This window comes from Ambystoma mexicanum, chromosome 11, assembly GCF_040938575.1.
Source record: "Ambystoma mexicanum isolate Mex_15411 chromosome 11, UKY_AmexF1_1, whole genome shotgun sequence".
NCBI classification, from domain to species: domain Eukaryota; kingdom Metazoa; phylum Chordata; class Amphibia; order Caudata; family Ambystomatidae; genus Ambystoma; species Ambystoma mexicanum.
The window spans coordinates 543,237,498-543,245,350 of record NC_090934.1 but is presented as its reverse complement, the minus strand read 5'-3'; positions in this window follow the sequence as shown (position 1 = coordinate 543,245,350).

Here is a 7,853-nt window from a genome sequence, read left to right as displayed (position 1 = left end):
GCTAAGAGGTTACATATAAACAGACGGGAGCTGCTACAAACGATCAATGTGACAATAAAAGGAATTAATGTGATAAGAAAAGAGTTGGTGCAATCAGGCTCATGACCCTGCAGAACAGGTATGTCCTGGACTTAATTACAGCAATGTAAGGATGCATTGGCACCAAGATCAGGCCTTCTTGATGTACATTTTATACCTGCCCATGACAAAGAGAATGGGACTTTGACAGAAACAATAACAATGGTGTCAATCTCGCACACAGAAATGGTGGATGAACTAGCCAAGACCGAGGAGGACAGCTGGTTTTCTTCACTGTTTTCATGGATTCCAACTTGGTTGGCAAATGCCTTCAAATTACTTAGAGCAGTACTAGTGTTAGTATTGCTAGGATCTCATAAGGATCATCTTGGGACAATTCTAGAAGACAGCCATGAAAACTCTTGGGATGAAGATCATTGTTGATATAGATGCTTGAATTGGTGAACAGATGCAAAATGAGGAAAGTACCCAGGAGAATATAAAGAAAAGTACCCTTGCACCTACAGAAAAGAAGATCTACTACCCTAAGGATCATAAAAAATATGGAGGACGATGGATATTCTGTTCATCATCAGGAGATTGCTTCCACATGATCTGGAGTGTGGATGAACATTTAAAGAATGCAGGTCATCTGAGGGGGGTGACAAAGCTATGGGTTCCAAAGAAACGACAGTATGAAGAGTTGATAAAGGACAACAAAGAGAATAATGTGGCCGAGGACTAGAGGGGGGAATGTAGAGGAGCAGGTGGATGCATTTTCCCTGACTCCTGCTCCCTCATCGCCGTCATTCTGGAACAGCAGAAGAAGGGCCCTACATGGGAACTCCATGTGTTTTGCCTATACTGCATCGAGTGTACGATAGACGATATGGACTCAGACAACCCTATCAAATGTACCCTTGCACTGAAAGTGTGGAAGAATGCTGTGTGCAAGGATGTCAGCATGCACCATTGAATATCATGTAGTGCTGAGTGAAATCTGGCATGAGATACATAGAAGCATGCTAAAGAGGAATATATAATGTGGCTAGGATGGCCACAATTGGACAACAGACGCTGGCTCATGTTAAGATTCAATTCAGCTACCTCAGAAACAGATCTAGGTTGCAGAGTCAGGCGATGCTGGAAGAACAGCTTTGTGTGCAAAACAAAGAGGAGTCTATGTTGTCTTGGGATAAAGGATGCTATTTTTAAGGAATGGCTGCAAAGCACAAAGGGAGGCAGACCAATAAGCCATGGACAAAAGTATTTATCTTAGATTAAAGGAGAAGTAAACATCTGCAAGAGCCAAGTATTGGACAATTAAAAGTGTATAAAGTCTGTACAAGGTAGAGTGAGCAAGTCTCTAGAGGCCAAGAAAAGCAATGACACTCAGTATTATTTAATCAAATAGCAGTAAATAAGAGGCCAAAATTGACACATTTGTGATCTCTTCACATGTGACTCAGAAGTCTAAAACAAGATCTATTCATTAAGCCTTGGATGAAGGTAGTGATGTGACTGTCCCAGACCGCATATATGTCTTAATTGGCCTTCTAAATTAGGTCATTTCTCCCGAGGTCAATTCTCTCGAGGTCAATTGTGAAAAGGTCAATTAGTATACAACCTTACTAACCCCTATGTATTTATATATGTAGACATGTTCCCCTAACCAATCCCTCCTGCTAAGTTTTATAGTCTGCCACGTAGGATATCAAAGATGATGCCTATCGGGGTATACGACATCTGTGTAATCAAGTTTGTGTGTAAGTGTACAAGAATCAGTCTGATGTCTGCCAGTTGACCCTGCTTTATTAAATTGAGAATAAAGTAGAACTTTGCTATATTCTTTGAGTCTGTCTGGTTATTTGGTCTGTGATCTTAATTGGTATTTCCATCTAGCACAAGAGGCGCTTCAAGGTGCTAGAGCACAATTTTGAAGCTGCAAACTGTTGAATCCTGTGAAGCGGTTGTGAACCTTTTTTTCACTTGATCCTAAATATTAAAGCACTTGTTGTGAAAATGATGTTCGGGTAAGGGAGTATACCCGGATGGCAAACCTTTGAAGTAACAGGCCTGGCATGGGATTAAATCAGGTGTGAACTGAGGTAGTAGGCCTGGCATGAAAGTAAACAGGCAGAAGTGGATAAAGTGCTATGAAGTGATCCTGACAAAGAACATGTATGTTGTGTTTGTAGTGCTGAAGGAAGAACTGTGTAAAGTTGTTCCAAAGAGGTTATATCTCTTCAGCATTTATCAGTTGATGCAAATCAACCTGGCCAAGGTAAATATTTTTGCGGTTGATGAATTGAGAAACCCTCCTTTATCTAAGAAGGATAAACAGTGCACATGTGCAAGGAAAATAAAGATCATTCTATTTTGTTTGTTGAATCACTGGAGTTTTGGAACTTTCTGTTGACAAGCTGAAGTTGAAAAGAACTGTGTTGGAAAGATTTTTTCAAACCAGGATTTCCTTATTTTCTTTTCTTGAACTTTGAAACCGAATCCTGCCTAAATCTGGGGAAGGGCAATTCGCCCAGGTTACAAGGAAAGACTGTGGTTACATTACGTATTCAATCATTATTGATTTGAACTGCCATGTATTTCTTTATTCATGAATTGTATGTATAAGTGTGAGGGACAGATATCCTTTGTAAGAGTGTTTCTTTTAGTTTATTCTAGGCAGAGAAATCCTTGTTAAGGTAGGGATGGTCAGGCGTTTATCCAACCTTCTCATTTAATAAAATGGCATTTGTTGAGAAACCTTCACAAAGTTGTCCACCTTACAGGTAAGAGACAGGATAAAGTAGGCATGTGCAGGACAGCTACCACTGTTGGATAATAAAGTTACATCAGTGGCATAGCGGGAGCCCCAATGGTGGGGGGGCTGCCACCCCAGATCCAGTGGGGGACCCACCCGAGCCCTCACCCTGACTGCGGCTGGCAGCACAGGAAGGAGGTACTCCGCCTCTGGGTTTCCTGTGTCATGCCACATAGGAACCAGGAAGCTCCCCCAGCTTACTGGTTCCTGCCATGGGAAACAGGAAAGAAAGTCTGTTTCATGGGTTTGTGTGTGTATTATGCATGCATGCAGTGCATGTCAGATGTCTATGTATGTATGTTTATATGGGAGCGTACATATGGATGGAGTATATGTATGTATGAGTGTGAGTGCACATGTAATCATGAAACTGCAGTGTGTATGAATGTGAAAGAAGGTGCATTGGTGAGTGAGTAGTGGGCCAATGAGTATAAATATGATAGTGTGAATGTTCAGGGTGGGTACCCTTGTGGAGAATGCAGTGTGAGTGAATGTGAAAGAAGGTGTAAGGGTGAGTGACTGGTTGTCAAATGGGAATAAATGTGACTGTGAATGTTCTGGGTGGGTGCTCATGTGGGGAATGGAGTGTGAGTGATTGTGAGAGAAGACAAATGGGTGACTGGTGGTTGAATGGGTATGAAATTGATTATGTGTGTGTGAAGGTTCTGAGTGGTGTCCTTGTGTAGAATTCAGTATGAATATACTGCATGCTTGTATTAGTGAATGTGAAAAACGATGTATGGCTGAGTGACTGGTGGGTGAATAGGTAGGCATGTGATTATGTGTGCAGTCACGGGGCTGGGGAGACCATAGAGAACTATTGCATTGCTGACATTTCTCTTTGAACTTTGTTTTGCTTCTCCGAGGTGACTTTAATCTCCACCTCTTCACTATGTATACCTCTGTTCCACTCCTCTCGATCCTAGACTTGTATCACCACTTAAAGTTCCATAGCGCTCCTTCTCAGACTTCTGGCTCTTCCTTGGATCTTATCTTCTCAACAATCATGTTGTTCCTCTTCTGTGATTGTGTTACCATTTCAGTCCTTTGATCATCACTTAACTTTGATTTTTTTAAATTTCTTTGTTTAAAACACTGACCTAGCTCGATAGTAGCAGAGCACTGCAAAGACTGTGGCTCTGTGCGTCAGTATGTGCGTCCATTGGAGTTAGTCCTTGGTCAGGTGTTGTTAAAAAAAACATGTTTTGAGAGGTTTGCAAAATTGGAGAATTGTGGGCATTCTAAGCCAATTGGGGTCATTATGACCCAGGCGGTAAGTACACCAACTTTACGACCATGGTGTAAACTATGTTTACACCATGGTGGATGGTGGATTTACCGCCCCATTCCAAGGTGAGTGGGGCGGTAAATCCCCATTTCCCATTTACCCTTCCCCATTCCCATTTTTGCCCCATAGGGCATAATGGGAGTGGGGAAGGCGCTAATTACGGCACCGTAAATTACGGTGCCGTAATTAGCACCAAGGCGGTTTAGCGCCATGGATTTTAACGCCTGCTAAAAGCAGCCGTTAAAATTGGAATCAGGCGTTAAGGGCTAACGCCTGAGTTGTAATGAGGCCCAATGCCTGGATCGAGCTTCAGAGGGTGGGTGCATGACAAGAAAAGGATCCTCTTTTGGGTCCTCTTTGTGGATGAGTTGTGATTCAAGCTGGTTGGTTGATTTGCTGCGCGAGAAGTCTGTGACACCAGATATGTGGAGTTTAGCCAGCAGGTACACTGGTGTGCTACTCATAACTGTTTTGTATGTGATGCATGCAGTCTTGAACAGTGTCCTGCCTGGAAAGGAAGCCAATGTAGTTTGCGTAGGATGGAGGTGATTCAGTCAATTTTCTGTGCACCCGTAATAAGACATGCTTCAGCATGGTGGTCTGATTTTAAGGGAGTCAAGTGAGGAGCTGGGAGCCCCATCATGAGGGCATCTCCCCCATCGACGTGCAAGACCACAAGGGCCTGCACTATGATCCATAAGTCCTGCAGCCGGATGAAGGGTTTGATTTTGCAAATCGTGGTGATTCAGAGTAGGCTAGTTGGACCTTCTTGGCTATATGTTTCTGGACGGACAAGCTGCTGTCAGTGGTGAAGGCGTATGATTTTGCTGAGTTTAAGAGTTGTGGATCAAATCCTTCTAGGCACACATCATTCAGCCATTGTTGGACAAGTTGTTGTTCAGCTTACATGAGGATGAATTCAGTCTTGGATGGGTTTAGGTTGAGGTAAACAGTCAACATCTAGGATTGGATTGGATGATGGCTAGATAATCGCTGAGACAAATGAAGTCCTGTGCGCTATTTACCTTCTTGTACAACATTGTATCAACCATGTTTTGGTGGATGGCTATATTGGGATCTTTCAGGATAGTGCCCAAAGGCTCCATGTAATGGTAAAAAGGATTGGCAGGAGACCTGAAGTCAGTTAGAATGTAACACGTTAATTTGGATGGCCAGCTATGTGCCGTAAAGGAAGGCAGGTAACTAATTCAGGACAGTGCCAGAGAATCCCATAATTTCAGCAAGGAGGGAGAGGAGGTTGCGGTGGTCGATGGTGTTGATTGCAGCCGAGAGGTCAAGGAGGACGAGGAAGCATGAATCACCCTTATCCATGATTTGGAGGGCATCATCCACCACCATCCTCCTCTTTTCCCTACATGTTGCCCCTCTTGGCTCTGTCATCTCTTCACACGGTTTCTCTTACCACCTATTTGCCGAAGACACTCACATCTTTCTCTCTTTCTCCTCCATCTCTGATTCTATCCATTCGTCCCTCTCAGTCTGTCTTCTCTCCATCCAATTCTGGATGTTTTTGCATTTCTTACCTCTCAACCACTCTAAAACAGAGGTTATTTTCTTCCATGCGTCTGCCATTCCTTCTTCCCTCCCTTATCCTCTATTTCTTTTCCCTTTTCTCTTTCGCTCTATTTTCACTTCTGCCTGTAACCTTAGTGTTTTCTTAGTTGCTCTGTGTCCTTTTCCTCTCATATTTCCTACATCTGTCTTTCTTTCTGCTTCCAACTTATGAAAGGCTTGACGGTTCCTCTCTTTTCATGCATCCAAAATCCTTGTTTCTTCTTTAGTCTTCTCTTACCTTTTTTACTGTTCCAATCTGCTTCTTGGTGACCCTGCTTATCGGCTTGTTCCTCTTTGCTCTATCTAGTCTTCCTCCATTCATATTCTTTGTACTCTTTCCCCTCAAGACTCTATCACTGCTGCTCTTCACAATCTTCTTTTAAATGTCCTATGCATAGGCTTTAAATTGCCTCATGGTTTAGCTCCTCCTTATCTATACTCGCTAGTCGCTTTTTTCTCCTCTGCGTTCCCTTTGATCACAATCTCTTTTTCTCTTGTGTAGACTTTATGTAGTCCCCTGCTCTCCTTGTTTCCCTTCTCGTTTTTGCTCTTTTCCTCTCTTTTTCTCTCAAGCACTGGAATTGTCTCCCTCTGTCACTTCGGCCTCTCCCCTCGTTTTCCCTCTACAAATCCAGATTTAAGATCACCTTCTTTCTATGTGGTTTCTCTGCCTGGCTCTTGCTTTTATTGCACTGTTTATTTCTTATGTAAAACACTTAGGGATTTAGCACTATATAAATTAAAATAAAATACAAATACAAATGTCCTTACAATGACATGGCATGTTCTAATAGCATTTCTGAGCAAAGACAACTGGATAAGTGTTATTACATGGCTAGACTGACATTTTGGTGCAGCCAGCCTAGCTATTTATTACTGTGGCATGACATTTTTTACTGAGCATCTATGATAAAGCAAGCATGGTAAGTGTCCTTAGATGTCTAGACTGACCTATATTGAAGCCAGCTATGTCATTTTTAATGGCATTGCCAACAGGAGTATGCTCTCAGTTGGGGGTACTGACATATACTGGCAGAGCCAGTTTTTACATGTTTTCTTATAGTCTCATTACTGCCATTGTGCCAATGCAAACATGAGTGTGTTCTTTTATGGTAATACTGGCATACATTGGTGCAGCCAGCATGGAAATATATGGGCACAGCCAGCGTGAAAATGTTTTTATACTTGCATATTTATTGAGGCATGTCATGAAAATGCATTAGGAAATGTTCCTGTGCACTGTTGGTGACTTGCATCTATTGTATGTTTTCATGAGTTATTCTACAAAAGAGATTACAAGTGTCTGTCTTTTTACACATTTTTTAAAGAAAGTGTGCTGTATGATGCACCATTTTAACCACCCGTTTTAAAAACATTTCTCTGGGGTAGAACACCACTGAAATCCCTTTCAATGGTTTGGGCTCCCTCGCTACGCTTGGTCACTGTGGCATATCTGTGGCACATATTTACCCCCCCCTCCAATTAAGAAATTCACCAACTGCCACTGGTGAATATTATATTTGGGAGCCAGAGGCCAGCACTGCCCCCTTGTTTTTATATTCGGTTAAAGACTTAAGCTTTAATTTAAAAAAAAAACATACATCTTTCACTTAGCACAGTGTGTGTATGCCCTGCAGTGGTATGATCCTCAGGGGCATTGTGCACACGTGGTGGTCCAGTCTGGCCTGGAGTGTGGCACCTCCCATGTCTTGTTGAGGAGCTACGGTATGGGCCCCCTCAGCATGGCTCGGAGTGGGGCCCCCACATTTTGTGTTTTGCCACTGAGTCGCATTCCAGATGCCTGTGCACCAACCCATTGAGTTCCTTGTTCCAGGAGATAGGATCCTTGAAGTTCAGCTTTAGGGTTAGCACCTTGCCCTTCCAGGGAAGGCTTAATGGATTTAATGTAATTCTCAATGCCTTTATGGCCCTTTATTGAATACCATGTCTTAGTGCTAGCTTCTAAGCACTTTAAGTAGGCACACTCATTATTAGCCAATGAAACAGGAGCTCATTTACTCGAGCTCAGAAGGATGAAAGGACATGTAGACCCACCTTGGGATTAAACTCTGCTGGCGGTGAGAGACCTAAACTCCCGGGTTCACCCTGTTGCAGATGAGTGATCAGAACGTCTGTTGCAGAATTTCGAAC